Raw genomic sequence first — 24,380 nt, forward strand, 5'->3', positions numbered from 1 at the left:
TGTTACTTGAACTAGAAAAACTTATACACTGTCAAAAACACACACTCTAGACAAAAGCAAACGCATGTAGAAACAAGCAAAGGGGTCAAAATGATGCTGATTACACCAACAATAGACACTTGTGATCAAAATAAAGAGAAACCGCATGCTTCTGCCCGGGATCGAACCGGAGACCTTTCGCGTGTAAAGCGAACGTGATAACCACTACACTACAGAAACGGAGCGAAAAAAGTTGCTGTGGTCAAGGCAAGGAATAAAGATCAAGGATTGAAAGTCAAAACGCATTGTTTCTGCCCAGTTTCGAACTGGGGACCTTTCGCGTGTGAGGCGAACGTGATAACCACTACACTACAGAAACTGGATAAAAGACATTACTGGGCTCATGACAAGCAATCGAGATCAAGAACTGAAAGTCAATAGCTTTGTTAACAAAGAATAATGGCATGTTTCTGCCCAGTTTCGAAGTGGGGACCTTTCGCGTGTTAGGCGAACGTGTTAACCACTACACTACAGAAACTCCATGCACAGCTCAAACTGTTCAAACATACCGAAATGAAATTGAAAAAAATGATCCAGCCAAACTCAACAGGTCTTCCTCTATGTCTGAACACAGGACAAAGTGCACTTTCCAAGCAAGGAACCTTTCTTTTGTCAGGCTAGTGAAAAAGAGAAAAAACATGCAAACAAAACCATTTTGCAAAAAGCAATGGCATGCCTTTGTCCAAAAGCCAAAAAGAAAGAGAAAAAGCAAGTAGATGCCTGGTTTCGCACCTTGATCCTATCAGGTGTTACTTGAACTAGAAAAACTTATACACTGTCAAAAACACACACTCTAGACAAAAGCAAACGCATGTAGAAACAAGCAAAGGGGTCAAAATGATGCTGATTACACCAACAATAGACACTTGTGATCAAAATAAAGAGAAACCGCATGCTTCTGCCCGGGATCGAACCGGAGACCTTTCGCGTGTAAAGCAAACGTGATAACCACTACACTACAGAAACGGAGCGAGAAAAGTTGCTGTGGTCAAGGCAAGGAATAAAGATCAAGGATTGAAAGTCAAAACGCATTGTTTCTGCCCAGTTTCGAACTGGGGACCTTTCGCGTGTGAGGCGAACATGATAACCACTACACTACAGAAACTAGATAAAAGACATTACTGGGCTCATGACAAGCAATCGAGATCAAGAACTGAAAATCAATAGCTTTGTTAACAAAGGATAATGGCATGTTTCTGCCCAGTATCGAACTGGGGACCTTTCGCGTGTTAGGCGAACGTGATAACCACTACACTACAGAAACTCCATGCACAGCTCAAACTGTTCAAACATACTGAAATGAAATTGAAAAAAATGATCCAGCCAAACTCAACAGGTCTTCCTCTATGTCTGAACACAGGACAAAGTGCACTTTCCAAGCAAGGAACCTTTCTTTTGTCAGGCTAGTGAAAAAGAGAAAAAACATGCAAACAAAACCATTTTGCAAAAAGCAATGGCATGCCTTTGTCCAAAAGCCAAAAAGAAAGAGAAAAAGCAAGTAGATGCCTGGTTTCGCACCTTGATCCTATCAGGTGTTACTTGAACTAGAAAAACTTATACACTGTCAAAAACACACACTCTAGACAAAAGCAAACGCATGTAGAAACAAGCAAAGGGGTCAAAATGATGCTGATTACACCAACAATAGACACTTGTGATCAAAATAAAGAGAAACCGCATGCTTCTGCCCGGGATCGAACCGGAGACCTTTCGCGTGTAAAGCGAACGTGATAACCACTACACTACAGAAACGGAGCGAAAAAAGTTGCTGTGGTCAAGGCAAGGAATAAAGATCAAGGATTGAAAGTCAAAACGCATTGTTTCTGCCCAGTTTCGAACTGGGGACCTTTCGCGTGTGAGGCAAACGTGATAACCACTACACTACAGAAACTAGATAAAAGACATTACTGGGCTCATGACAAGCAATCGACATCAAGAACTGAAAGTCAATAGCTTTGTTAACAAAGAATAATGGCATGTTTCTGCCCAGTTTCAAACTGGGGACCTTTCGCGTGTTAGGCGAACGTGATAACCACTACACTACAGAAACTCCATGCACAGCTCAAACTGTTCAAACATACCGAAATGAAATTGAAAAAAATGATCCAGCAAAATTCAACAGGTCTTCCTCTATGTCTGAACACAGGACAAAGTGCACTTTCCAACCAAGGAACCTTTCTTTTGTCAGGCTAGTGAAAAAGAGAAAAAACATGCAAACAAAACCATTTTGCAAAAAGCAATCGCATGCCTTTGTCCAAAAGCCAAAAAGAAAGAGAAAAAGCAAGTAGATGCCTGGTTTCGCACCTTGATCCTATCAGGTGTTACTTGAACTAGAAAAACTTATACACTGTCAAAAACACACACTCTTGACAAAAGCAAACGCATGTAGAAACAAGCAAAGGGGTCAAAATGATGCTGATTACACCAACAATAGACACTAGTGATCAAAATGAAGTGAAACCGCATGCTTCTGCCCGGGATCGAACCGGAGACCTTTCGCGTGTAAAGCGAACGTGATAACCACTACACTACAGAAACGGAGCAAAAAAGGTTGCTGTGGTCAAGGCAAGGAATAAAGATCAAGGATTGAAAGTCAAAACGCATTGTTTCTGCCCAGTTTCGAACTGGGGACCTTTCGCGTGTGAGGCGAACGTGATAACCACTACACTACAGAAACTAGATAAAAGACATTACTGGGCTCATGACAAGCAATCGAGATCAAGAACTGAAAGTCAATAGCTTTGTTAACAAAGAATAATGGCATGTTTCTGCCCAGTTTCGAACTGGGGACCTTTCGCGTGTTAGGCGAACGTGATAACCACTACACTACAGAAACTCCATGCACAGCTCAAACTGTTCAAACATACCGAAATGAAATTGAAAAAAATGATCCAGCCAAACTCAACAGGTCTTCCTCTATGTCTGAACACAGGACAAAGTGCACTTTCCAACCAAGGAACCTTTCTTTTGTCAGGCTAGTGAAAAAGAGAAAAAACATGCAAACAAAACCATTTTGCAAAAAGCAATCGCATGCCTTTGTCCAAAAGCCAAAAAGAAAGAGAAAAAGCAAGTAGATGCCTGGTTTCGCACCTTGATCCTATCAGGTGTTACTTGAACTAGAAAAACTTATACACTGTCAAAAACACACACTCTAGACAAAAGCAAACGCATGTAGAAACAAGCAAAGGGGTCAAAATGATGCTGATTACACCAACAATAGACACTTGTGATCAAAATAAAGAGAAACCGCATGCTTCTGCCCGGGATCGAACCGGAGACCTTTCGCGTGTAAAGCGAACGTGATAACCACTACACTACAGAAACGGAGCGAAAAAAGTTGCTGTGGTCAAGGCAAGGAATAAAGATCAAGGATTGAAAGTCAAAACACATTGTTTCTGCCCAGTTTCGAACTGGGGACCTTTCGCGTGTGAGGCGAACGTGATAACCACTACACTACAGAAACTAGATAAAAGACATTACTGGGCTCATGGCAAGCAATCGAGATCAAGAACTGAAAGTCAATAGCTTTGTTAACAAAGAATAATGGCATGTTTCTGCCCAGTTTCGAACTGGGGACCTTTCGCATGTTAGGCGAACGTGATAACCACTACACTACAGAAACTCCATGCACAGCTCAAACTGTTCAAACATACCGAAATGAAATTGAAAAAAATGATCCAGCCAAACTCAACAGGTCTTCCTCTATGTCTGAACACAGGACAAAGTGCACTTTCCAACCAAGGAACCTTTCTTTTGTCAGGCTAGTGAAAAAGAGAAAAAACATGCAAACAAAACCATTTTGCAAAAAGCAATGGCATGCCTTTGTCCAAAAGCCAAAAAGAAAGAGAAAAAGCAAGTAGATGCCTGGTTTCGCACCTTGATCCTATCAGGTGTTACTTGAACTAGAAAAACTTATACACTGTCAAAAACACACACTCTAGACAAAAGCAAACGCATGTAGAAACAAGCAAAGGGGTCAAAATGATGCTGATTACACCAACAATAGACACTTGTGATCAAAATAAAGAGAAACCGCATGCTTCTGCCCGGGATCGAACCGGAGACCTTTCGCGTGTAAAGCGAACGTGATAACCACTACACTACAGAAACGGAGCGAAAAAAGTTGCTGTGGTCAAGGCAAGGAATAAAGATCAAGGATTGAAAGTCAAAACACATTGTTTCTGCCCAGTTTCGAACTGGGGACCTTTCGCGTGTGAGGCGAACGTGATAACCACTACACTACAGAAACTAGATAAAAGACATTACTGGGCTCATGGCAAGCAATCGAGATCAAGAACTGAAAGTCAATAGCTTTGTTAACAAAGAATAATGGCATGTTTCTGCCCAGTTTCGAACTGGGGACCTTTCGCGTGTTAGGCGAACGTGATAACCACTACACTACAGAAACTCCATGCACAGCTCAAACTGTTCAAACATACCGAAATGAAATTGAAAAAAATGATCCAGCCAAACTCAACAGGTCTTCCTCTATGTCTGAACACAGGACAAAGTGCACTTTCCAAGCAAGGAACCTTTCTTTTGTCAGGCTAGTGAAAAAGAGAAAAAACATGCAAACAAAACCATTTTGCAAAAAGCAATGGCATGCCTTTGTCCAAAAGCCAAAAAGAAAGAGAAAAAGCAAGTAGATGCCTGGTTTCGCACCTTGATCCTATCAGGTGTTACTTGAACTAGAAAAACTTATACACTGTCAAAAACACACACTCTAGACAAAAGCAAACGCATGTAGAAACAAGCAAAGGGGTCAAAATGATGCTGATTACACCAACAATAGACACTTGTGATCAAAATAAAGAGAAACCGCATGCTTCTGCCCGGGATCGAACCGGAGACCTTTCGCGTGTAAAGCGAACGTGATAACCACTACACTACAGAAACGGAGCGAAAAAAGTTGCTGTGGTCAAGGCAAGGAATAAAGATCAAGGATTGAAAGTCAAAACGCATTGTTTCTGCCCAGTTTCAAACTGGGGACCTTTCGCGTGTGAGGCAAACGTGATAACCACTACACTACAGAAACTAGATAAAAGACATTACTGGGCTCATGACAAGCAATCGACATCAAGAACTGAAAGTCAATAGCTTTGTTAACAAAGAATAATGGCATGTTTCTGCCCAGTTTCAAACTGGGGACCTTTCGCGTGTTAGGCGAACGTGACAACCACTACACTACAGAAACTCCATGCACAGCTCAAACTGTTCAAACATACCGAAATGAAATTGAAAAAAATGATCCAGCAAAACTCAACAGGTCTTCCTCTATGTCTGAACACAGGACAAAGTGCACTTTCCAACCAAGGAACCTTTCTTTTGTCAGGCTAGTGAAAAAGAGAAAAAACATGCAAACAAAACCATTTTGCAAAAAGCAATCGCATGCCTTTGTCCAAAAGCCAAAAAGAAAGAGAAAAAGCAAGTAGATGCCTGGTTTCGCACCTTGATCCTATCAGGTGTTACTTGAACTAGAAAAACTTATACACTGTCAAAAACACACACTCTTGACAAAAGCAAACGCATGTAGAAACAAGCAAAGGGGTCAAAATGATGCTGATTACACCAACAATAGACACTAGTGATCAAAATGAAGAGAAACCGCATGCTTCTGCCCGGGATCGAACCGGAGACCTTTCGCGTGTAAAGCGAACGTGATAAACACTACACTACAGAAACGGAGCAAAAAAGGTTGCTGTGGTCAAGGCAAGGAATAAAGATCAAGGATTGAAAGTCAAAACGCATTGTTTCTGCCCAGTTTCGAACTGGGGACCTTTCGCGTGTGAGGCGAACGTGATAACCACTACACTACAGAAACTAGATAAAAGACATTACTGGGCTCATGACAAGCAATCGAGATCAAGAACTGAAAGTCAATAGCTTTGTTAACAAAGAATAATGGCATGTTTCTGCCCAGTTTCGAACTGGGGACCTTTCGCGTGTTAGGCGAACGTGATAACCACTACACTACAGAAACTCCATGCACAGCTCAAACTGTTCAAACATACCGAAATGAAATTGAAAAAAATGATCCAGCCAAACTCAACAGGTCTTCCTCTATGTCTGAACACAGGACAAAGTGCACTTTCCAACCAAGGAACCTTTCTTTTGTCAGGCTAGTGAAAAAGAGAAAAAACATGCAAACAAAACCATTTTGCAAAAAGCAATCGCATGCCTTTGTCCAAAAGCCAAAAAGAAAGAGAAAAAGCAAGTAGATGCCTGGTTTCGCACCTTGATCCTATCAGGTGTTACTTGAACTAGAAAAACTTATACACTGTCAAAAACACACACTCTTGACAAAAGCAAACGCATGTAGAAACAAGCAAAGGGGTCAAAATGATGCTGATTACACCAACAATAGACACTTGTGATCAAAATAAAGAGAAACCGCATGCTTCTGCCCGGGATCGAACCGGAGACCTTTCGCGTGTAAAGCGAACGTGATAACCACTACACTACAGAAACGGAGCAAAAAAGGTTGCTGTGGTCAAGGCAAGGAATAAAGATCAAGGATTGAAAGTCAAAACGCATTGTTTCTGCCCAGTTTCGAACTGGGGACCTTTCGCGTGTGAGGCGAACGTGATAACCACTACACTACAGAAACTAGATAAAAGACATTACTGGGCTCATGACAAGCAATCGAGATCAAGAACTGAAAGTCAATAGCTTTGTTAACAAAGAATAATGGCATGTTTCTGCCCAGTTTCGAACTGGGGACCTTTCGCGTGTTAGGCGAACGTGATAACCACTACACTACAGAAACTCCATGCACAGCTCAAACTGTTCAAACATACCGAAATGAAATTGAAAAAAATGATCCAGCCAAACTCAACAGGTCTTCCTCTATGTCTGAACACAGGACAAAGTGCACTTTCCAACCAAGGAACCTTTCTTTTGTCAGGCTAGTGAAAAAGAGAAAAAACATGCAAACAAAACCATTTTGCAAAAAGCAATCGCATGCCTTTGTCCAAAAGCCAAAAAGAAAGAGAAAAAGCAAGTAGATGCCTGGTTTCGCACCTTGATCCTATCAGGTGTTACTTGAACTAGAAAAACTTATACACTGTCAAAAACACACACTCTAGACAAAAGCAAACGCATGTAGAAACAAGCAAAGGGGTCAAAATGATGCTGATTACACCAACAATAGACACTTGTGATCAAAATAAAGAGAAACCGCATGCTTCTGCCCGGGATCGAACCGGAGACCTTTCGCGTGTAAAGCGAACGTGATAACCACTACACTACAGAAACGGAGCGAAAAAAGTTGCTGTGGTCAAGGCAAGGAATAAAGATCAAGGATTGAAAGTCAAAACACATTGTTTCTGCCCAGTTTCGAACTGGGGACCTTTCGCGTGTGAGGCGAACGTGATAACCACTACACTACAGAAACTAGATAAAAGACATTACTGGGCTCATGGCAAGCAATCGAGATCAAGAACTGAAAGTCAATAGCTTTGTTAACAAAGAATAATGGCATGTTTCTGCCCAGTTTCGAACTGGGGACCTTTCGCGTGTTAGGCGAACGTGATAACCACTACACTACAGAAACTCCATGCACAGCTCAAACTGTTCAAACATACCGAAATGAAATTGAAAAAAATGATCCAGCCAAACTCAACAGGTCTTCCTCTATGTCTGAACACAGGACAAAGTGCACTTTCCAACCAAGGAACCTTTCTTTTGTCAGGCTAGTGAAAAAGAGAAAAAACATGCAAACAAAACCATTTTGCAAAAAGCAATGGCATGCCTTTGTCCAAAAGCCAAAAAGAAAGAGAAAAAGCAAGTAGATGCCTGGTTTCGCACCTTGATCCTATCAGGTGTTACTTGAACTAGAAAAACTTATACACTGTCAAAAACACACACTCTAGACAAAAGCAAACGCATGTAGAAACAAGCAAAGGGGTCAAAATGATGCTGATTACACCAACAATAGACACTTGTGATCAAAATAAAGAGAAACCGCATGCTTCTGCCCGGGATCGAACCGGAGACCTTTCGCGTGTAAAGCGAACGTGATAACCACTACACTACAGAAACGGAGCGAAAAAAGTTGCTGTGGTCAAGGCAAGGAATAAAGATCAAGGATTGAAAGTCAAAACACATTGTTTCTGCCCAGTTTCGAACTGGGGACCTTTCGCGTGTGAGGCGAACGTGATAACCACTACACTACAGAAACTAGATAAAAGACATTACTGGGCTCATGGCAAGCAATCGAGATCAAGAACTGAAAGTCAATAGCTTTGTTAACAAAGAATAATGGCATGTTTCTGCCCAGTTTCGAACTGGGGACCTTTCGCGTGTTAGGCGAACGTGATAACCACTACACTACAGAAACTCCATGCACAGCTCAAACTGTTCAAACATACCGAAATGAAATTGAAAAAAATGATCCAGCCAAACTCAACAGGTCTTCCTCTATGTCTGAACACAGGACAAAGTGCACTTTCCAACCAAGGAACCTTTCTTTTGTCAGGCTAGTGAAAAAGAGAAAAAACATGCAAACAAAACCATTTTGCAAAAAGCAATGGCATGCCTTTGTCCAAAAGCCAAAAAGAAAGAGAAAAAGCAAGTAGATGCCTGGTTTCGCACCTTGATCCTATCAGGTGTTACTTGAACTAGAAAAACTTATACACTGTCAAAAACACACACTCTAGACAAAAGCAAACGCATGTAGAAACAAGCAAAGGGGTCAAAATGATGCTGATTACACCAACAATAGACACTTGTGATCAAAATAAAGAGAAACCGCATGCTTCTGCCCTTGATCGAACCGGAGACCTTTCGCGTGTAAAGCGAACGTGATAACCACTACACTACAGAAACGGAGCGAAAAAAGTTGCTGTGGTCAAGGCAAGGAATAAAGATCAAGGATTGAAAGTCAAAACGCATTGTTTCTGCCCAGTTTCAAACTGGGGACCTTTCGCGTGTGAGGCAAACGTGATAACCACTACACTACAGAAACTAGATAAAAGACATTACTGGGCTCATGACAAGCAATCGACATCAAGAACTGAAAGTCAATAGCTTTGTTAACAAAGAATAATGGCATGTTTCTGCCCAGTTTCAAACTGGGGACCTTTCGCGTGTTAGGCGAACGTGACAACCACTACACTACAGAAACTCCATGCACAGCTCAAACTGTTCAAACATACCGAAATGAAATTGAAAAAAATGATCCAGCAAAACTCAACAGGTCTTCCTCTATGTCTGAACACAGGACAAAGTGCACTTTCCAACCAAGGAACCTTTCTTTTGTCAGGCTAGTGAAAAAGAGAAAAAACATGCAAACAAAACCATTTTGCAAAAAGCAATCGCATGCCTTTGTCCAAAAGCCAAAAAGAAAGAGAAAAAGCAAGTAGATGCCTGGTTTCGCACCTTGATCCTATCAGGTGTTACTTGAACTAGAAAAACTTATACACTGTCAAAAACACACACTCTTGACAAAAGCAAACGCATGTAGAAACAAGCAAAGGGGTCAAAATGATGCTGATTACACCAACAATAGACACTAGTGATCAAAATGAAGAGAAACCGCATGCTTCTGCCCGGGATCGAACCGGAGACCTTTCGCGTGTAAAGCGAACGTGATAAACACTACACTACAGAAACGGAGCAAAAAAGGTTGCTGTGGTCAAGGCAAGGAATAAAGATCAAGGATTGAAAGTCAAAACGCATTGTTTCTGCCCAGTTTCGAACTGGGGACCTTTCGCGTGTGAGGCGAACGTGATAACCACTACACTACAGAAACTAGATAAAAGACATTACTGGGCTCATGACAAGCAATCGAGATCAAGAACTGAAAGTCAATAGCTTTGTTAACAAAGAATAATGGCATGTTTCTGCCCAGTTTCGAACTGGGGACCTTTCGCGTGTTAGGCGAACGTGATAACCACTACACTACAGAAACTCCATGCACAGCTCAAACTGTTCAAACATACCGAAATGAAATTGAAAAAAATGATCCAGCCAAACTCAACAGGTCTTCCTCTATGTCTGAACACAGGACAAAGTGCACTTTCCAACCAAGGAACCTTTCTTTTGTCAGGCTAGTGAAAAAGAGAAAAAACATGCAAACAAAACCATTTTGCAAAAAGCAATGGCATGCCTTTGTCCAAAAGCCAAAAAGAAAGAGAAAAAGCAAGTAGATGCCTGGTTTCGCACCTTGATCCTATCAGGTGTTACTTGAACTAGAAAAACTTATACACTGTCAAAAACACACACTCTAGACAAAAGCAAACGCATGTAGAAACAAGCAAAGGGGTCAAAATGATGCTGATTACACCAACAATAGACACTTGTGATCAAAATAAAGAGAAACCGCATGCTTCTGCCCGGGATCGAACCGGAGACCTTTCGCGTGTAAAGCGAACGTGATAACCACTACACTACAGAAACGGAGCGAAAAGAGTTGCTGTGGTCAAGGCAAGGAATAAAGATCAAGGATTGAAAGTCAAAACGCATTGTTTCTGCCCAGTTTCGAACTGGGGACCTTTCGCGTGTGAGGCAAACGTGATAACCACTACACTACAGAAACTAGATAAAAGACATTACTGGGCTCATGACAAGCAATCGACATCAAGAACTGAAAGTCAATAGCTTTGTTAACAAAGAATAATGGCATGTTTCTGCCCAGTTTCAAACTGGGGACCTTTCGCGTGTTAGGCGAACGTGACAACCACTACACTACAGAAACTCCATGCACAGCTCAAACTGTTCAAACATACCGAAATGAAATTGAAAAAAATGATCCAGCAAAACTCAACAGGTCTTCCTCTATGTCTGAACACAGGACAAAGTGCACTTTCCAACCAAGGAACCTTTCTTTTGTCAGGCTAGTGAAAAAGAGAAAAAACATGCAAACAAAACCATTTTGCAAAAAGCAATCGCATGCCTTTGTCCAAAAGCCAAAAAGAAAGAGAAAAAGCAAGTAGATGCCTGGTTTCGCACCTTGATCCTATCAGGTGTTACTTGAACTAGAAAAACTTATACACTGTCAAAAACACACACTCTTGACAAAAGCAAACGCATGTAGAAACAAGCAAAGGGGTCAAAATGATGCTGATTACACCAACAATAGACACTAGTGATCAAAATGAAGAGAAACCGCATGCTTCTGCCCGGGATCGAACCGGAGACCTTTCGCGTGTAAAGCGAACGTGATAACCACTACACTACAGAAACGGAGCAAAAAAGGTTGCTGTGGTCAAGGCAAGGAATAAAGATCAAGGATTGAAAGTCAAAACGCATTGTTTCTGCCCAGTTTCGAACTGGGGACCTTTCGCGTGTGAGGCGAACGTGATAACCACTACACTACAGAAACTAGATAAAAGACATTACTGGGCTCATGACAAGCAATCGAGATCAAGAACTGAAAGTCAATAGCTTTGTTAACAAAGAATAATGGCATGTTTCTGCCCAGTTTCGAACTGGGGACCTTTCGCGTGTTAGGCGAACGTGATAACCACTACACTACAGAAACTCCATGCACAGCTCAAACTGTTCAAACATACCGAAATGAAATTGAAAAAAATGATACAGCCAAACTCAACAGGTCTTCCTCTATGTCTGAACACAGGACAAAGTGCACTTTCCAACCAAGGAACCTTTCTTTTGTCAGGCTAGTGAAAAAGAGAAAAAACATGCAAACAAAACCATTTTGCAAAAAGCAATCGCATGCCTTTGTCCAAAAGCCAAAAAGAAAGAGAAAAAGCAAGTAGATGCCTGGTTTCGCACCTTGATCCTATCAGGTGTTACTTGAACTAGAAAAACTTATACACTGTCAAAAACACACACTCTAGACAAAAGCAAACGCATGTAGAAACAAGCAAAGGGGTCAAAATGATGCTGATTACACCAACAATAGACACTTGTGATCAAAATAAAGAGAAACCGCATGCTTCTGCCCGGGATCGAACCGGAGACCTTTCGCGTGTAAAGCGAACGTGATAACCACTACACTACAGAAACGGAGCAAAAAAAAGTTGCTGTGGTCAAGGCAAGGAATAAAGATCAAGGATTGAAAGTCAAAACGCATTGTTTCTGCCCAGTTTCGAACTGGGGACCTTTCGCGTGTGAGGCGAACGTGATAACCACTACACTACAGAAACTAGATAAAAGACATTACTGGGCTCATGACAAGCAATCGAGATCAAGAACTGAAAGTCAATAGCTTTGTTAACAAAGAATAATGGCATGTTTCTGCCCAGTTTCGAACTGGGGACCTTTCGCGTGTTAGGCGAACGTGATAACCACTACACTACAGAAACTCCATGCACAGCTCAAACTGTTCAAACATACCGAAATGAAATTGAAAAAAATGATCCAGCCAAACTCAACAGGTCTTCCTCTATGTCTGAACACAGGACAAAGTGCACTTTCCAACCAAGGAACCTTTCTTTTGTCAGGCTAGTGAAAAAGAGAAAAAACATGCAAACAAAACCATTTTGCAAAAAGCAATCGCATGCCTTTGTCCAAAAGCCAAAAAGAAAGAGAAAAAGCAAGTAGATGCCTGGTTTCGCACCTTGATCCTATCAGGTGTTACTTGAACTAGAAAAACTTATACACTGTCAAAAACACACACTCTAGACAAAAGCAAACGCATGTAGAAACAAGCAAAGGGGTCAAAATGATGCTGATTACACCAACAATAGACACTTGTGATCAAAATAAAGAGAAACCGCATGCTTCTGCCCGGGATCGAACCGGAGACCTTTCGCGTGTAAAGCGAACGTGATAACCACTACACTACAGAAATGGAGCGAAAAAAGTTGCTGTGGTCAAGGCAAGGAATAAAGATCAAGGATTGAAAGTCAAAACACATTGTTTCTGCCCAGTTTCGAACTGGGGACCTTTCGCGTGTGAGGCAAACGTGATAACCACTACACTACAGAAACTAGATAAAAGACATTACTGGGCTCATGGCAAGCAATCGAGATCAAGAACTGAAAGTCAATAGCTTTGTTAACAAAGAATAATGGCATGTTTCTGCCCAGTTTCGAACTGGGGACCTTTCGCGTGTTAGGCGAACGTGATAACCACTACACTACAGAAACTCCATGCACAGCTCAAACTGTTCAAACATACCGAAATGAAATTGAAAAAAATGATCCAGCCAAACTCAACAGGTCTTCCTCTATGTCTGAACACAGGACAAAGTGCACTTTCCAACCAAGGAACCTTTCTTTTGTCAGGCTAGTGAAAAAGAGAAAAAACATGCAAACAAAACCATTTTGCAAAAAGCAATCGCATGCCTTTGTCCAAAAGCCAAAAAGAAAGAGAAAAAGCAAGTAGATGCCTGGTTTTGCACCTTGATCCTATCAGGTGTTACTTGAACTAGAAAAACTTATACACTGTCAAAAACACACACTCTAGACAAAAGCAAACGCATGTAGAAACAAGCAAAGGGGTCAAAATGATGCTGATTACACCAACAATAGACACTTGTGATCAAAATAAAGAGAAACCGCATGCTTCTGCCCGGGATCGAACCGGAGACCTTTCGCATGTAAAGCGAACGTGATAACCACTACACTACAGAAACGGAGCGAAAAAAGTTGCTGTGGTCAAGGCAAGGAATAAAGATCAAGGATTGAAAGTCAACACGCATTGTTTCTGCCCAGTTTCGAACTGGGGACCTTTCGCGTGTGAGGCGAACGTGATAACCACTACACTACAGAAACTAGATAAAAGACATTACTGGGCTCATGACAAGCAATCGAGATCAAGAACTGAAAGTCAATAGCTTTGTTAACAAAGAATAATGGCATGTTTCTGCCCAGTTTCGAACTGGGGACCTTTCGCGTGTTAGGCGAACGTGATAACCACTACACTACAGAAACTCCATGCACAGCTCAAACTGTTCAAACATACCGAAATGAAATTGAAAAAAATGATCCAGCCAAACTCAACAGGTCTTCCTCTATGTCTGAACACAGGACAAAGTGCACTTTCCAACCAAGGAACCTTTCTTTTGTCAGGCTAGTGAAAAAGAGAAAAAACATGCAAACAAAACCATTTTGCAAAAAGCAATCGCATGCCTTTGTCCAAAAGCCAAAAAGAAAGAGAAAAAGCAAGTAGATGCCTGGTTTCGCACCTTGATCCTATCAGGTGTTACTTGAACTAGAAAAACTTATACACTGTCAAAAACACACACTCTAGACAAAAGCAAACGCATGTAGAAACAAGCAAAGGGGTCAAAATGATGCTGATTACACCAACAATAGACACTTGTGATCAAAATAAAGAGAAACCGCATGCTTCTGCCCGGGATCGAACCGGAGACCTTTCGCGTGTAAAGCGAACGTGATAACCACTACACTACAGAAACGGAGCGAAAAAAGTTGCTGTGGTCAAGGCAAGGAATAAAGATCAAGGATTGAAAGTCAAAACACATTGTTTCTGCCCAGTTTCGAACTGAGGACCTTTCGTGTGTGAGGCGAACGTGATAACCACTACACTACAGAAACTAGATAAAAGACATTACTGGGCTCATGGCAAGCAATCGAGATCAAGAACTGAAAGTCAATAGCTTTGTTAACAAAGAATAATGGCATGTTTCTGCCCAGTTTCAACTGGGGACCTTTCGCGTGTTAGGCGAACGTGATAACCACTACACTACAGAAACTCCATGCACAGCTCAAACTGTTCAAACATACCGAAATGAAATTGAAAAAAATGATCCAGCCAAACTCAACAGGTCTTCCTCTATGTCTGAACACAGGACAAAGTGCACTTTCCAACCAAGGAACCTTTCTTTTGTCAGGCTAGTGAAAAAGAGAAAAAACATGCAAACAAAACCATTTTGCAAAAAGCAATGGCATGCCTTTGTCCAAAAGCCAAAAAGAAAGAGAAAAAGCAAGTAGATGCCTGGTTTCGCACCTTGATCCTATCAGGTGTTACTTGAACTAGAAAAACTTATACACTGTCAAAAACACACACTCTAGACAAAAGAAAACGCATGTAGAAACAAGCAAAGGGGTCAAAATGATGCTGATTACACCAACAATAGACACTTGTGATCAAAATAAAGAGAAACCGCATGCTTCTGCCCGAGATCGAACCGGAGACCTTTCGCATGTAAAGCGAACGTGATAACCACTACACTACAGAAACGGAGCGAAAAAAGTTGCTGTGGTCAAGGCAAGGAATAAAGATCAAGGATTGAAAGTCAAAACGCATTGTTTCTGCCCAGTTTCGAACTGGGGACCTTTCGCGTGTGAGGCGAACGTGATAACCACTACACTACAGAAACTAGATAAAAGACATTACTGGGCTCATGACAAGCAATCGAGATCAAGAACTGAAAGTAAATAGCTTTGTTAACAAAGAATAATGGCATGTTTCTGCCCAGTTTCGAACTGGGGACCTTTCTCGTGTTAGGCGAACTTGATAACCACTACACTACAGAAACTCCATGCACAGCTCAAACTGTTCAAACATACCGAAATGAAATTGAAAAAAATGATACAGCCAAACTCAACAGGTCTTCCTCTATGTCTGAACACAGGACAAAGTGCACTTTCCAACCAAGGAACCTTTCTTTTGTCAGGCTAGTGAAAAAGAGAAAAAACATGCAAACAAAACCATTTTGCAAAAAGCAATGGCATGCCTTTGTCCAAAAGCCAAAAAGAAAGAGAAAAAGCAAGTAGATGCCTGGTTTCGCACCTTGATCCTATCAGGTGTTACTTGAACTAGAAAAACTTATACACTGTCAAAAACACACACTCTAGACAAAAGCAAACGCATGTAGAAACAAGCAAAGGGGTCAAAATGATGCTGATTACACCAACAATAGACACTTGTGATCAAAATAAAGAGAAACCGCATGCTTCTGCCCGGGATCGAACCGGAGACCTTTCGCGTGTAAAGCGAACGTGATAACCACTACACTACAGAAACGGAGCGAAAAAAGTTGCTGTGGTCAAGGCAAGGAATAAAGATCAAGGATTGAAAGTCAAAACGCATTGTTTCTGCCCAGTTTCGAACTGGGGACCTTTCGCGTGTGAGGCGAACATGATAACCACTACACTACAGAAACTAGATAAAAGACATTACTGGGCTCATGATAAGCAATCGAGATCAAGAACTGAAAATCAATAGCTTTGTTAACAAAGAATAATGGCATGTTTCTGCCCAGTTTCGAACTGGGGACCTTTCGCGTGTTAGGCGAACGTGATAACCACTACACTACAGAAACTCCATGCACAGCTCAAACTGTTCAAACATACCGAAATGAAATTGAAAAAAATGATCCAGCCAAACTCAACAGGTCTTCCTCTATGTCTGAACACAGGACAAAGTGCACTTTCCAAGCAAGGAACCTTTCTTTTGTCAGGCTAGTGAAAAAGAGAAAAAACATGCAAACAAAACCATTTTGCAAAAAGCAATGGCATGCCTTTGTCCAAAAGCCAAAAAGAAAGAGAAAAAGCAAGTAGATGCCTGGTTTCGCACCTTGATCCTATCAGGTGTTACTTGAACTAGAAAAACTTATACACTGTCAAAAACACACACTCTAGACAAAAGCAAACGCATGTAGAAACAAGCAAAGGGGTCAAAATGATGCTGATTACACCAACAATAGACACTTGTGATCAAAATAAAGAGAAACCGCATGCTTCTGCCCGGGATCGAACCGGAGACCTTTCGCATGTAAAGCGAACGTGATAACCACTACACTACAGAAACGGAGCGAAAAAAGTTGCTGTGGTCAAGGCAAGGAATAAAGATCAAGGATTGAAAGTCAAAACGCATTGTTTCTGCCCAGTTTCGAACTGGGGACCTTTCGCGTGTGAGGCAAACGTGATAACCACTACACTACAGAAACTAGATAAAAGACATTACTGGGCTCATGACAAGCAATCGACATCAAGAACTGAAAGTCAATAGCTTTGTTAACAAAGAATAATGGCATGTTTCTGCCCAGTTTCAAACTGGGGACCTTTCGCGTGTTAGGCGAACGTGATAACCACTACACTACAGAAACTCCATGCACAGCTCAAACTGTTCAAACATACCGAAATGAAATTGAAAAAAATGATCCAGCAAAACTCAACAGGTCTTCCTCTATGTCTGAACACATGACAAAGTGCACTTTCCAACCAAGGAACCTTTCTTTTGTCAGGCTAGTGAAAAAGAGAAAAAACATGCAAACAAAACCATTTTGCAAAAAGCAATCGCATGCCTTTGTCCAAAAGCCAAAAAGAAAGAGAAAAAGCAAGTAGATGCCTGGTTTCGCACCTTGATCCTATCAGGTGTTACTTGAACTAGAAAAACTTATACACTGTCAAAAACACACACTCTTGACAAAAGCAAACGCATGTAGAAACAAGCAAAGGGGTCAAAATGATGCTGATTACACCAACAATAGACACTAGTGATCAAAATGAAGAGAAACCGCATGCTTCTGCCCGGGATCGAACCGGAGACCTTTCGCGTGTAAAGCGAACGTGATAACCACTACACTACAGAAACGGAGCAAAAAAGGTTGCTGTGGTCAAGGCAAGGAATAAAGATCAAGGATTGAAAGTCAAAACGCATTGTTTCTGCCCAGTTTCGAACTGGGGACCTTTCGCGTGTGAGGCGAACGTGATAACCACTACACTACAGAAACTAGATAAAAGACATTACTGGGCTCATGACAAGCAATCGAGATCAAGAACTGAAAGTCAATAGCTTTGTTAACAAAGAATAATGGCATGTTTCTGCCCAGTTTCGAACTGGGGACCTTTCGCGTGTTAGGCGAACGTGATAACCACTACACTACAGAAACTCCATGCACAGCTCAAACTGTTCAAACATACCGAAATGAAATTGAAAAAAATGATCCAGCCAAACTCAACAGGTCTTCCTCTATGTCTGAACACAGGACAAAGTGCACTTTCCAACCAAGGAACCTTTCTTTTGTCAGGCTAGTGAAAAAGAGAAAAAACATGCAAACAAAACCATTTTGCAAAAAGCAATCGCATGCCTTTGTCCAAAAGCCAAAAAGAAAGAGAAAAAGCAAGTAGATGCCTGGTTTCGCACCTTGATCCTATCAGGTGTTACTTGAACTAGAAAAACTTATACACTGTCAAAAACACACACTCTTGACAAAAGCAAACGCATGTAGAAACAAGCAAAGGGGTCAAAATGATGCTGATTACACCAACAATAGACACTAGTGATCAAAATGAAGAGAAACCGCATGCTTCTGCCCGGGATCGAACCGGAGACCTTTCGCGTGTAAAGCGAACGTGATAACCACTACACTACAGAAACGGAGCAAAAAAGGTTGCTGTGGTCAAGGCAAGGAATAAAGATCAAGGATTGAAAGTCAAAACGCATTGTTTCTGCCCAGTTTCGAACTGGGGACCTTTCGCGTGTGAGGCGAACGTGATAACCACTACACTACAGAAACTAGATAAAAGACATTACTGGGCTCATGACAAGCAATCGAGATCAAGAACTGAAAGTCAATAGCTTTGTTAACAAAGAATAATGGCATGTTTCTGCCCAGTTTCGAACTGGGGACCTTTCGCGTGTTAGGCGAACGTGATAACCACTACACTACAGAAACTCCATGCACAGCTCAAACTGTTCAAACATACCGAAATGAAATTGAAAAAAATGATACAGCCAAACTCAACAGGTCTTCCTCTATGTCTGAACACAGGACAAAGTGCACTTTCCAACCAAGGAACCTTTCTTTTGTCAGGCTAGTGAAAAAGAGAAAAAACATGCAAACAAAACCATTTTGCAAAAAGCAATCGCATGCCTTTGTCCAAAAGCCAAAAAGAAAGAGAAAAAGCAAGTAGATGCCTGGTTTCGCACCTTGATCCTATCAGGTGTTACTTGAACTAGAAAAACTTATACACTGTCAAAAACACACACTCTAGACAAAAGCAAACGCATGTAGAAACAAGCAAAGGGGTCAAAATGATGCTGATTACACCAACAATAGACACTTGTGATCAAAATAAAGAGAAACCGCATGCTTCTGCCCGGGATCGAACCGGAGACCTTTCGCGTGTAAAGCGAACGTGATAACCACTACACTACAGAAACGGAGCAAAAAAAAGTTGCTGTGGTCAAGGCAAGGAATAAAGATCAAGGATTGAAAGTCAAAACGCATTGTTTCTGCCCAGTTTCGAACTGGGGACCTTTCGCGTGTGAGGCGAACGTGATAACCACTACACTACAGAAACTAGATAAAAGACATTACTGGGCTCATGACAAGCAATCGAGATCAAGAACTGAAAGTCAATAGCTTTGTTAACAAAGAATAATGGCATGTTTCTGCCCAGTTTCGAACTGGGGACCTTTCGCGTGTTAGGCGAACGTGATAACCACTACACTACAGAAACTCCATGCACAGCTCAAACTGTTCAAACATACCGAAATGAAATTGAAAAAAATGATCCAGCCAAACTCAACAGGTCTTCCTCTATGTCTGAACACAGGACAAAGTGCACTTTCCAACCAAGGAACCTTTCTTTTGTCAGGCTAGTGAAAAAGAGAAAAAACATGCAAACAAAACCATTTTGCAAAAAGCAATCGCATGCCTTTGTCCAAAAGCCAAAAAGAAAGAGAAAAAGCAAGTAGATGCCTGGTTTCGCACCTTGATCCTATCAGGTGTTACTTGAACTAGAAAAACTTATACACTGTCAAAAACACACACTCTAGACAAAAGCAAACGCATGTAGAAACAAGCAAAGGGGTCAAAATGATGCTGATTACACCAACAATAGACACTTGTGATCAAAATAAAGAGAAACCGCATGCTTCTGCCCGGGATCGAACCGGAGACCTTTCGCGTGTAAAGCGAACGTGATAACCACTACACTACAGAAATGGAGCGAAAAAAGTTGCTGTGGTCAAGGCAAGGAATAAAGATCAAGGATTGAAAGTCAAAACACATTGTTTCTGCCCAGTTTCGAACTGGGGACCTTTCGCGTGTGAGGCAAACGTGATAACCACTACACTACAGAAACTAGATAAAAGACATTACTGGGCTCATGGCAAGCAATCGAGATCAAGAACTGAAAGTCAATAGCTTTGTTAACAAAGAATAATGGCATGTTTCTGCCCAGTTTCGAACTGGGGACCTTTCGCGTGTTAGGCGAACGTGATAACCACTACACTACAGAAACTCCATGCACAGCTCAAACTGTTCAAACATACCGAAATGAAATTGAAAAAAATGATCCAGCCAAACTCAACAGGTCTTCCTCTATGTCTGAACACAGGACAAAGTGCACTTTCCAACCAAGGAACCTTTCTTTTGTCAGGCTAGTGAAAAAGAGAAAAAACATGCAAACAAAACCATTTTGCAAAAAGCAATCGCATGCCTTTGTCCAAAAGCCAAAAAGAAAGAGAAAAAGCAAGTAGATGCCTGGTTTCGCACCTTGATCCTATCAGGTGTTACTTGAACTAGAAAAACTTATACACTGTCAAAAACACACACTCTAGACAAAAGCAAACGCATGTAGAAACAAGCAAAGGGGTCAAAATGATGCTGATTACACCAACAATAGACACTTGTGATCAAAATAAAGAGAAACCGCATGCTTCTGCCCGGGATCGAACCGGAGACCTTTCGCATGTAAAGCGAACGTGATAACCACTACACTACAGAAATGGAGCGAAAAAAGTTGCTGTGGTCAAGGCAAGGAATAAAGATCAAGGATTGAAAGTCAAAACGCATTGTTTCTGCCCAGTTTCGAACTGGGGACCTTTCGCGTGTGAGGCGAACGTGATAACCACTACACTACAGAAACTAGATAAAAGACATTACTGGGCTCATGACAAGCAATCGAGATCAAGAACTGAAAGTCAATAGCTTTGTTAACAAAGAATAATGGCATGTTTCTGCCCAGTTTCGAACTGGGGACCTTTCGCGTGTTAGGCGAACGTGATAACCACTACACTACAGAAACTCCATGCACAGCTCAAACTGTTCAAACATACCGAAATGAAATTGAAAAAAATGATCCAGCCAAACTCAACAGGTCTTCCTCTATGTCTGAACACAGGACAAAGTGCACTTTCCAACCAAGGAACCTTTCTTTTGTCAGGCTAGTGAAAAAGAGAAAAAACATGCAAACAAAACCATTTTGCAAAAAGCAATCGCATGCCTTTGTCCAAAAGCCAAAAAGAAAGAGAAAAAGCAAGTAGATGCCTGGTTTCGCACCTTGATCCTATCAGGTGTTACTTGAACTAGAAAAACTTATACACTGTCAAAAACACACACTCTAGACAAAAGCAAACGCATGTAGAAACAAGCAAAGGGGTCAAAATGATGCTGATTACACCAACAATAGACACTTGTGATCAAAATAAAGAGAAACCGCATGCTTCTGCCCGGGATCGAACCGGAGACCTTTCGCATGTAAAGCGAACGTGATAACCACTACACTACAGAAACGGAGCGAAAAAAGTTGCTGTGGTCAAGGCAAGGAATAAAGATCAAGGATTGAAAGTCAACACGCATTGTTTCTGCCCAGTTTCGAACTGGGGACCTTTCGCGTGTGAGGCGAACGTGATAACCACTACACTACAGAAACTAGATAAAAGACATTACTGGGCTCATGACAAGCAATCGAGATCAAGAACTGAAAGTCAATAGCTTTGTTAACAAAGAATAATGGCATGTTTCTGCCCAGTTTCGAACTGGGGACCTTTCGCGTGTTAGGCGAACGTGATAACCACTACACTACAGAAACTCCATGCACAGCTCAAACTGTTCAAACATACCGAAATGAAATTGAAAAAAATGATCCAGCCAAACTCAACAGGTCTTCCTCTATGTCTGAACACAGGACAAAGTGCACTTTCCAACCAAGGAACCTTTCTTTTGTCAGGCTAGTGAAAAAGAGAAAAAACATGCAAACAAAACCATTTTGCAAAAAGCAATCGCATGCCTTTGTCCAAAAGCCAAAAAGAAAGAGAAAAAGCAAGTAGATGCCTGGTTTCGCACCTTGATCCTATCAGGTGTTACTTGAACTAGAAAAACTTATACACTGTCAAAAACACACACTCTAGACAAAAGCAAACGCATGTAGAAACAAGCAAAGGGGTCAAAATGATGCTGATTACACCAACAATAGACACTTGTGATCAAAATAAAGAGAAACCGCATGCTTCTGCCCGGGATCGAACCGGAGACCTTTCGCGTGTAAAGCGAACGTGATAACCACTACACTACAGAAACGGAGCGAAAAAAGTTGCTGTGGTCAAGGCAAGGAATAAAGATCAAGGATTGAAAGTCAAAACACATTGTTTCTGCCCAGTTTCGAACTGAGGACCTTTCGTGTGTGAGGCGAACGTGATAACCACTACACTACAGAAACTAGATAAAAGACATTACTGGGCTCATGGCAAGCAATCGAGATCAAGAACTGAAAGTCAATAGCTTTGTTAACAAAGAATAATGGCATGTTTCTGCCCAGTTTCAACTGGGGACCTTTCGCGTGTTAGGCGAACGTGATAACCACTACACTACAGAAACTCCATGCACAGCTCAAACTGTTCAAACATACCGAAATGAAATTGAAAAAAATGATCCAGCCAAACTCAACAGGTCTTCCTCTATGTCTGAACACAGGACAAAGTGCACTTTCCAACCAAGGAACCTTTCTTTTGTCAGGCTAGTGAAAAAGAGAAAAAACATGCAAACAAAACCATTTTGCAAAAAGCAATGGCATGCCTTTGTCCAAAAGCCAAAAAGAAAGAGAAAAAGCAAGTAGATGCCTGGTTTCGCACCTTGATCCTATCAGGTGTTACTTGAACTAGAAAAACTTATACACTGTCAAAAACACACACTCTAGACAAAAGAAAACGCATGTAGAAACAAGCAAAGGGGTCAAAATGATGCTGATTACACCAACAATAGACACTTGTGATCAAAATAAAGAGAAACCGCATGCTTCTGCCCGGGATCGAACCGGAGACCTTTCGCATGTAAAGCGAACGTGATAACCACTACACTACAGAAACGGAGAGAAAAAAGTTGCTGTGGTCAAGGCAAGGAATAAAGATCAAGGATTGAAAGTCAAAACGCATTGTTTCTGCCCAGTTTCGAACTGGGGACCTTTCGCGTGTGAGGCGAACGTGATAACCACTACACTACAGAAACTAGATAAAAGACATTACTGGGCTCATGACAAGCAATCGAGATCAAGAACTGAAAGTAAATAGCTTTGTTAACAAAGAATAATGGCATGTTTCTGCCCAGTTTCGAACTGGGGACCTTTCGCGTGTTAGGCGAACTTGATAACCACTACACTACAGAAACTCCATGCACAGCTCAAACTGTTCAAACATACCGAAATGAAATTGAAAAAAATGATACAGCCAAACTCAACAGGTCTTCCTCTATGTCTGAACACAGGACAAAGTGCACTTTCCAACCAAGGAACCTTTCTTTTGTCAGGCTAGTGAAAAAGAGAAAAAACATGCAAACAAAACCATTTTGCAAAAAGCAATGGCATGCCTTTGTCCAAAAGCCAAAAAGAAAGAGAAAAAGCAAGTAGATGCCTGGTTTCGCACCTTGATCCTATCAGGTGTTACTTGAACTAGAAAAACTTATACACTGTCAAAAACACACACTCTAGACAAAAGCAAACGCATGTAGAAACAAGCAAAGGGGTCAAAATGATGCTGATTACACCAACAATAGACACTTGTGATCAAAATAAAGAGAAACCGCATGCTTCTGCCCGGGATCGAACCAGAGACCTTTCGCGTGTAAAGCGAACGTGATAACCACTACACTACAGAAACGGAGCGAAAAAAGTTGCTGTGGTCAAGGCAAGGAATAAAGATCAAGGATTGAAAGTCAAAACGCATTGTTTCTGCCCAGTTTCGAACTGGGGACCTTTTGCGTGTGAGGCGAACATGATAACCACTACACTACAGAAACTAGATAAAAGACATTACTGGGCTCATGACAAGCAATCGAGATCAAGAACTGAAAATCAATAGCTTTGTTAACAAAGAATAATGGCATGTTTCTGCCCAGTTTCGAACTGGGGACCTTTCGCGTGTTAGGCGAACGTGATAACCACTACACTACAGAAACTCCATGCACAGCTCAAACTGTTCAAACATACCGAAATGAAATTGAAAAAAATGATCCAGCCAAACTCAACAGGTCTTCCTCTATGTCTGAACACAGGACAAAGTGCACTTTCCAACCAAGGAACCTTTCTTTTGTCAGGCTAGTGAAAAAGAGAAAAAACATGCAAACAAAACCATTTTGCAAAAAGCAATGGCATGCCTTTGTCCAAAAGCCAAAAAGAAAGAGAAAAAGCAAGTAGATGCCTGGTTTCGCACCTTGATCCTATCAGGTGTTACTTGAACTA

At 41.4% G+C, this 24,380-nt stretch overlaps 63 non-coding genes across 63 annotated transcripts; all 63 read right to left on the reverse strand.

The window, feature by feature from the left end:
* Positions 1 to 146: 146 nt before the first annotated feature.
* On the reverse strand, positions 147 to 219 carry TRNAV-UAC (transfer RNA valine (anticodon UAC)). Its single transcript has one exon. It is a non-coding gene; the product is annotated as a tRNA-Val (tRNA).
* Positions 220 to 285: 66 nt separating this feature from the next.
* TRNAV-CAC (transfer RNA valine (anticodon CAC)) lies at positions 286 to 358 on the reverse strand. The gene has a single exon. It is a non-coding gene; the product is annotated as a tRNA-Val (tRNA).
* Positions 359 to 1,230: 872 nt separating this feature from the next.
* Positions 1,231 to 1,303, reverse strand: TRNAV-AAC (transfer RNA valine (anticodon AAC)). Its single transcript has one exon. It is a non-coding gene; the product is annotated as a tRNA-Val (tRNA).
* Positions 1,304 to 1,718: 415 nt separating this feature from the next.
* Positions 1,719 to 1,791, reverse strand: TRNAV-UAC (transfer RNA valine (anticodon UAC)). Its single transcript has one exon. It is a non-coding gene; the product is annotated as a tRNA-Val (tRNA).
* Positions 1,792 to 2,504: 713 nt separating this feature from the next.
* On the reverse strand, positions 2,505 to 2,577 carry TRNAV-UAC (transfer RNA valine (anticodon UAC)). Its single transcript has one exon. It is a non-coding gene; the product is annotated as a tRNA-Val (tRNA).
* A 66-nt stretch (positions 2,578 to 2,643) lies between these two features.
* TRNAV-CAC (transfer RNA valine (anticodon CAC)) lies at positions 2,644 to 2,716 on the reverse strand. Its single transcript has one exon. It is a non-coding gene; the product is annotated as a tRNA-Val (tRNA).
* Positions 2,717 to 2,802: 86 nt separating this feature from the next.
* TRNAV-AAC (transfer RNA valine (anticodon AAC)) lies at positions 2,803 to 2,875 on the reverse strand. The gene has a single exon. It is a non-coding gene; the product is annotated as a tRNA-Val (tRNA).
* A 415-nt stretch (positions 2,876 to 3,290) lies between these two features.
* Positions 3,291 to 3,363, reverse strand: TRNAV-UAC (transfer RNA valine (anticodon UAC)). The gene has a single exon. It is a non-coding gene; the product is annotated as a tRNA-Val (tRNA).
* Positions 3,364 to 3,429: 66 nt separating this feature from the next.
* Positions 3,430 to 3,502, reverse strand: TRNAV-CAC (transfer RNA valine (anticodon CAC)). The gene has a single exon. It is a non-coding gene; the product is annotated as a tRNA-Val (tRNA).
* An 86-nt stretch (positions 3,503 to 3,588) lies between these two features.
* TRNAV-AAC (transfer RNA valine (anticodon AAC)) lies at positions 3,589 to 3,661 on the reverse strand. The gene has a single exon. It is a non-coding gene; the product is annotated as a tRNA-Val (tRNA).
* A 415-nt stretch (positions 3,662 to 4,076) lies between these two features.
* TRNAV-UAC (transfer RNA valine (anticodon UAC)) lies at positions 4,077 to 4,149 on the reverse strand. Its single transcript has one exon. It is a non-coding gene; the product is annotated as a tRNA-Val (tRNA).
* A 66-nt stretch (positions 4,150 to 4,215) lies between these two features.
* Positions 4,216 to 4,288, reverse strand: TRNAV-CAC (transfer RNA valine (anticodon CAC)). Its single transcript has one exon. It is a non-coding gene; the product is annotated as a tRNA-Val (tRNA).
* An 86-nt stretch (positions 4,289 to 4,374) lies between these two features.
* Positions 4,375 to 4,447, reverse strand: TRNAV-AAC (transfer RNA valine (anticodon AAC)). Its single transcript has one exon. It is a non-coding gene; the product is annotated as a tRNA-Val (tRNA).
* A 415-nt stretch (positions 4,448 to 4,862) lies between these two features.
* On the reverse strand, positions 4,863 to 4,935 carry TRNAV-UAC (transfer RNA valine (anticodon UAC)). Its single transcript has one exon. It is a non-coding gene; the product is annotated as a tRNA-Val (tRNA).
* An 852-nt stretch (positions 4,936 to 5,787) lies between these two features.
* Positions 5,788 to 5,860, reverse strand: TRNAV-CAC (transfer RNA valine (anticodon CAC)). The gene has a single exon. It is a non-coding gene; the product is annotated as a tRNA-Val (tRNA).
* An 86-nt stretch (positions 5,861 to 5,946) lies between these two features.
* TRNAV-AAC (transfer RNA valine (anticodon AAC)) lies at positions 5,947 to 6,019 on the reverse strand. The gene has a single exon. It is a non-coding gene; the product is annotated as a tRNA-Val (tRNA).
* A 415-nt stretch (positions 6,020 to 6,434) lies between these two features.
* On the reverse strand, positions 6,435 to 6,507 carry TRNAV-UAC (transfer RNA valine (anticodon UAC)). The gene has a single exon. It is a non-coding gene; the product is annotated as a tRNA-Val (tRNA).
* A 66-nt stretch (positions 6,508 to 6,573) lies between these two features.
* TRNAV-CAC (transfer RNA valine (anticodon CAC)) lies at positions 6,574 to 6,646 on the reverse strand. The gene has a single exon. It is a non-coding gene; the product is annotated as a tRNA-Val (tRNA).
* Positions 6,647 to 6,732: 86 nt separating this feature from the next.
* On the reverse strand, positions 6,733 to 6,805 carry TRNAV-AAC (transfer RNA valine (anticodon AAC)). Its single transcript has one exon. It is a non-coding gene; the product is annotated as a tRNA-Val (tRNA).
* A 415-nt stretch (positions 6,806 to 7,220) lies between these two features.
* Positions 7,221 to 7,293, reverse strand: TRNAV-UAC (transfer RNA valine (anticodon UAC)). The gene has a single exon. It is a non-coding gene; the product is annotated as a tRNA-Val (tRNA).
* Positions 7,294 to 7,359: 66 nt separating this feature from the next.
* On the reverse strand, positions 7,360 to 7,432 carry TRNAV-CAC (transfer RNA valine (anticodon CAC)). Its single transcript has one exon. It is a non-coding gene; the product is annotated as a tRNA-Val (tRNA).
* An 86-nt stretch (positions 7,433 to 7,518) lies between these two features.
* TRNAV-AAC (transfer RNA valine (anticodon AAC)) lies at positions 7,519 to 7,591 on the reverse strand. Its single transcript has one exon. It is a non-coding gene; the product is annotated as a tRNA-Val (tRNA).
* A 415-nt stretch (positions 7,592 to 8,006) lies between these two features.
* TRNAV-UAC (transfer RNA valine (anticodon UAC)) lies at positions 8,007 to 8,079 on the reverse strand. Its single transcript has one exon. It is a non-coding gene; the product is annotated as a tRNA-Val (tRNA).
* Positions 8,080 to 8,145: 66 nt separating this feature from the next.
* TRNAV-CAC (transfer RNA valine (anticodon CAC)) lies at positions 8,146 to 8,218 on the reverse strand. Its single transcript has one exon. It is a non-coding gene; the product is annotated as a tRNA-Val (tRNA).
* Positions 8,219 to 8,304: 86 nt separating this feature from the next.
* On the reverse strand, positions 8,305 to 8,377 carry TRNAV-AAC (transfer RNA valine (anticodon AAC)). The gene has a single exon. It is a non-coding gene; the product is annotated as a tRNA-Val (tRNA).
* A 1,340-nt stretch (positions 8,378 to 9,717) lies between these two features.
* Positions 9,718 to 9,790, reverse strand: TRNAV-CAC (transfer RNA valine (anticodon CAC)). Its single transcript has one exon. It is a non-coding gene; the product is annotated as a tRNA-Val (tRNA).
* Positions 9,791 to 9,876: 86 nt separating this feature from the next.
* On the reverse strand, positions 9,877 to 9,949 carry TRNAV-AAC (transfer RNA valine (anticodon AAC)). Its single transcript has one exon. It is a non-coding gene; the product is annotated as a tRNA-Val (tRNA).
* Positions 9,950 to 10,364: 415 nt separating this feature from the next.
* Positions 10,365 to 10,437, reverse strand: TRNAV-UAC (transfer RNA valine (anticodon UAC)). The gene has a single exon. It is a non-coding gene; the product is annotated as a tRNA-Val (tRNA).
* Positions 10,438 to 11,150: 713 nt separating this feature from the next.
* On the reverse strand, positions 11,151 to 11,223 carry TRNAV-UAC (transfer RNA valine (anticodon UAC)). Its single transcript has one exon. It is a non-coding gene; the product is annotated as a tRNA-Val (tRNA).
* Positions 11,224 to 11,289: 66 nt separating this feature from the next.
* Positions 11,290 to 11,362, reverse strand: TRNAV-CAC (transfer RNA valine (anticodon CAC)). Its single transcript has one exon. It is a non-coding gene; the product is annotated as a tRNA-Val (tRNA).
* An 86-nt stretch (positions 11,363 to 11,448) lies between these two features.
* On the reverse strand, positions 11,449 to 11,521 carry TRNAV-AAC (transfer RNA valine (anticodon AAC)). Its single transcript has one exon. It is a non-coding gene; the product is annotated as a tRNA-Val (tRNA).
* Positions 11,522 to 11,936: 415 nt separating this feature from the next.
* On the reverse strand, positions 11,937 to 12,009 carry TRNAV-UAC (transfer RNA valine (anticodon UAC)). The gene has a single exon. It is a non-coding gene; the product is annotated as a tRNA-Val (tRNA).
* Positions 12,010 to 12,076: 67 nt separating this feature from the next.
* TRNAV-CAC (transfer RNA valine (anticodon CAC)) lies at positions 12,077 to 12,149 on the reverse strand. Its single transcript has one exon. It is a non-coding gene; the product is annotated as a tRNA-Val (tRNA).
* An 86-nt stretch (positions 12,150 to 12,235) lies between these two features.
* TRNAV-AAC (transfer RNA valine (anticodon AAC)) lies at positions 12,236 to 12,308 on the reverse strand. Its single transcript has one exon. It is a non-coding gene; the product is annotated as a tRNA-Val (tRNA).
* A 713-nt stretch (positions 12,309 to 13,021) lies between these two features.
* On the reverse strand, positions 13,022 to 13,094 carry TRNAV-AAC (transfer RNA valine (anticodon AAC)). Its single transcript has one exon. It is a non-coding gene; the product is annotated as a tRNA-Val (tRNA).
* A 415-nt stretch (positions 13,095 to 13,509) lies between these two features.
* On the reverse strand, positions 13,510 to 13,582 carry TRNAV-UAC (transfer RNA valine (anticodon UAC)). The gene has a single exon. It is a non-coding gene; the product is annotated as a tRNA-Val (tRNA).
* A 66-nt stretch (positions 13,583 to 13,648) lies between these two features.
* On the reverse strand, positions 13,649 to 13,721 carry TRNAV-CAC (transfer RNA valine (anticodon CAC)). Its single transcript has one exon. It is a non-coding gene; the product is annotated as a tRNA-Val (tRNA).
* An 86-nt stretch (positions 13,722 to 13,807) lies between these two features.
* TRNAV-AAC (transfer RNA valine (anticodon AAC)) lies at positions 13,808 to 13,880 on the reverse strand. Its single transcript has one exon. It is a non-coding gene; the product is annotated as a tRNA-Val (tRNA).
* A 415-nt stretch (positions 13,881 to 14,295) lies between these two features.
* Positions 14,296 to 14,368, reverse strand: TRNAV-UAC (transfer RNA valine (anticodon UAC)). Its single transcript has one exon. It is a non-coding gene; the product is annotated as a tRNA-Val (tRNA).
* Positions 14,369 to 15,219: 851 nt separating this feature from the next.
* TRNAV-CAC (transfer RNA valine (anticodon CAC)) lies at positions 15,220 to 15,292 on the reverse strand. Its single transcript has one exon. It is a non-coding gene; the product is annotated as a tRNA-Val (tRNA).
* A 574-nt stretch (positions 15,293 to 15,866) lies between these two features.
* Positions 15,867 to 15,939, reverse strand: TRNAV-UAC (transfer RNA valine (anticodon UAC)). The gene has a single exon. It is a non-coding gene; the product is annotated as a tRNA-Val (tRNA).
* Positions 15,940 to 16,164: 225 nt separating this feature from the next.
* TRNAV-AAC (transfer RNA valine (anticodon AAC)) lies at positions 16,165 to 16,237 on the reverse strand. The gene has a single exon. It is a non-coding gene; the product is annotated as a tRNA-Val (tRNA).
* Positions 16,238 to 16,652: 415 nt separating this feature from the next.
* Positions 16,653 to 16,725, reverse strand: TRNAV-UAC (transfer RNA valine (anticodon UAC)). Its single transcript has one exon. It is a non-coding gene; the product is annotated as a tRNA-Val (tRNA).
* A 713-nt stretch (positions 16,726 to 17,438) lies between these two features.
* TRNAV-UAC (transfer RNA valine (anticodon UAC)) lies at positions 17,439 to 17,511 on the reverse strand. The gene has a single exon. It is a non-coding gene; the product is annotated as a tRNA-Val (tRNA).
* A 66-nt stretch (positions 17,512 to 17,577) lies between these two features.
* Positions 17,578 to 17,650, reverse strand: TRNAV-CAC (transfer RNA valine (anticodon CAC)). The gene has a single exon. It is a non-coding gene; the product is annotated as a tRNA-Val (tRNA).
* An 86-nt stretch (positions 17,651 to 17,736) lies between these two features.
* Positions 17,737 to 17,809, reverse strand: TRNAV-AAC (transfer RNA valine (anticodon AAC)). The gene has a single exon. It is a non-coding gene; the product is annotated as a tRNA-Val (tRNA).
* A 415-nt stretch (positions 17,810 to 18,224) lies between these two features.
* On the reverse strand, positions 18,225 to 18,297 carry TRNAV-UAC (transfer RNA valine (anticodon UAC)). Its single transcript has one exon. It is a non-coding gene; the product is annotated as a tRNA-Val (tRNA).
* A 66-nt stretch (positions 18,298 to 18,363) lies between these two features.
* On the reverse strand, positions 18,364 to 18,436 carry TRNAV-CAC (transfer RNA valine (anticodon CAC)). Its single transcript has one exon. It is a non-coding gene; the product is annotated as a tRNA-Val (tRNA).
* An 86-nt stretch (positions 18,437 to 18,522) lies between these two features.
* TRNAV-AAC (transfer RNA valine (anticodon AAC)) lies at positions 18,523 to 18,595 on the reverse strand. The gene has a single exon. It is a non-coding gene; the product is annotated as a tRNA-Val (tRNA).
* A 415-nt stretch (positions 18,596 to 19,010) lies between these two features.
* Positions 19,011 to 19,083, reverse strand: TRNAV-UAC (transfer RNA valine (anticodon UAC)). The gene has a single exon. It is a non-coding gene; the product is annotated as a tRNA-Val (tRNA).
* A 67-nt stretch (positions 19,084 to 19,150) lies between these two features.
* On the reverse strand, positions 19,151 to 19,223 carry TRNAV-CAC (transfer RNA valine (anticodon CAC)). Its single transcript has one exon. It is a non-coding gene; the product is annotated as a tRNA-Val (tRNA).
* Positions 19,224 to 19,309: 86 nt separating this feature from the next.
* Positions 19,310 to 19,382, reverse strand: TRNAV-AAC (transfer RNA valine (anticodon AAC)). The gene has a single exon. It is a non-coding gene; the product is annotated as a tRNA-Val (tRNA).
* A 713-nt stretch (positions 19,383 to 20,095) lies between these two features.
* Positions 20,096 to 20,168, reverse strand: TRNAV-AAC (transfer RNA valine (anticodon AAC)). Its single transcript has one exon. It is a non-coding gene; the product is annotated as a tRNA-Val (tRNA).
* Positions 20,169 to 20,722: 554 nt separating this feature from the next.
* On the reverse strand, positions 20,723 to 20,795 carry TRNAV-CAC (transfer RNA valine (anticodon CAC)). The gene has a single exon. It is a non-coding gene; the product is annotated as a tRNA-Val (tRNA).
* Positions 20,796 to 20,881: 86 nt separating this feature from the next.
* Positions 20,882 to 20,954, reverse strand: TRNAV-AAC (transfer RNA valine (anticodon AAC)). The gene has a single exon. It is a non-coding gene; the product is annotated as a tRNA-Val (tRNA).
* Positions 20,955 to 21,369: 415 nt separating this feature from the next.
* On the reverse strand, positions 21,370 to 21,442 carry TRNAV-UAC (transfer RNA valine (anticodon UAC)). Its single transcript has one exon. It is a non-coding gene; the product is annotated as a tRNA-Val (tRNA).
* A 66-nt stretch (positions 21,443 to 21,508) lies between these two features.
* Positions 21,509 to 21,581, reverse strand: TRNAV-CAC (transfer RNA valine (anticodon CAC)). The gene has a single exon. It is a non-coding gene; the product is annotated as a tRNA-Val (tRNA).
* Positions 21,582 to 21,667: 86 nt separating this feature from the next.
* On the reverse strand, positions 21,668 to 21,740 carry TRNAV-AAC (transfer RNA valine (anticodon AAC)). The gene has a single exon. It is a non-coding gene; the product is annotated as a tRNA-Val (tRNA).
* Positions 21,741 to 22,155: 415 nt separating this feature from the next.
* On the reverse strand, positions 22,156 to 22,228 carry TRNAV-UAC (transfer RNA valine (anticodon UAC)). Its single transcript has one exon. It is a non-coding gene; the product is annotated as a tRNA-Val (tRNA).
* Positions 22,229 to 22,940: 712 nt separating this feature from the next.
* TRNAV-UAC (transfer RNA valine (anticodon UAC)) lies at positions 22,941 to 23,013 on the reverse strand. Its single transcript has one exon. It is a non-coding gene; the product is annotated as a tRNA-Val (tRNA).
* A 66-nt stretch (positions 23,014 to 23,079) lies between these two features.
* TRNAV-CAC (transfer RNA valine (anticodon CAC)) lies at positions 23,080 to 23,152 on the reverse strand. The gene has a single exon. It is a non-coding gene; the product is annotated as a tRNA-Val (tRNA).
* A 574-nt stretch (positions 23,153 to 23,726) lies between these two features.
* TRNAV-UAC (transfer RNA valine (anticodon UAC)) lies at positions 23,727 to 23,799 on the reverse strand. Its single transcript has one exon. It is a non-coding gene; the product is annotated as a tRNA-Val (tRNA).
* Positions 23,800 to 24,024: 225 nt separating this feature from the next.
* Positions 24,025 to 24,097, reverse strand: TRNAV-AAC (transfer RNA valine (anticodon AAC)). The gene has a single exon. It is a non-coding gene; the product is annotated as a tRNA-Val (tRNA).
* Between the last annotated feature and the right edge of the window lie 283 nt (positions 24,098 to 24,380).

Source organism: Ranitomeya variabilis, chromosome 2 (genome assembly GCF_051348905.1).
Source record: "Ranitomeya variabilis isolate aRanVar5 chromosome 2, aRanVar5.hap1, whole genome shotgun sequence".
NCBI classification, from domain to species: domain Eukaryota; kingdom Metazoa; phylum Chordata; class Amphibia; order Anura; family Dendrobatidae; genus Ranitomeya; species Ranitomeya variabilis.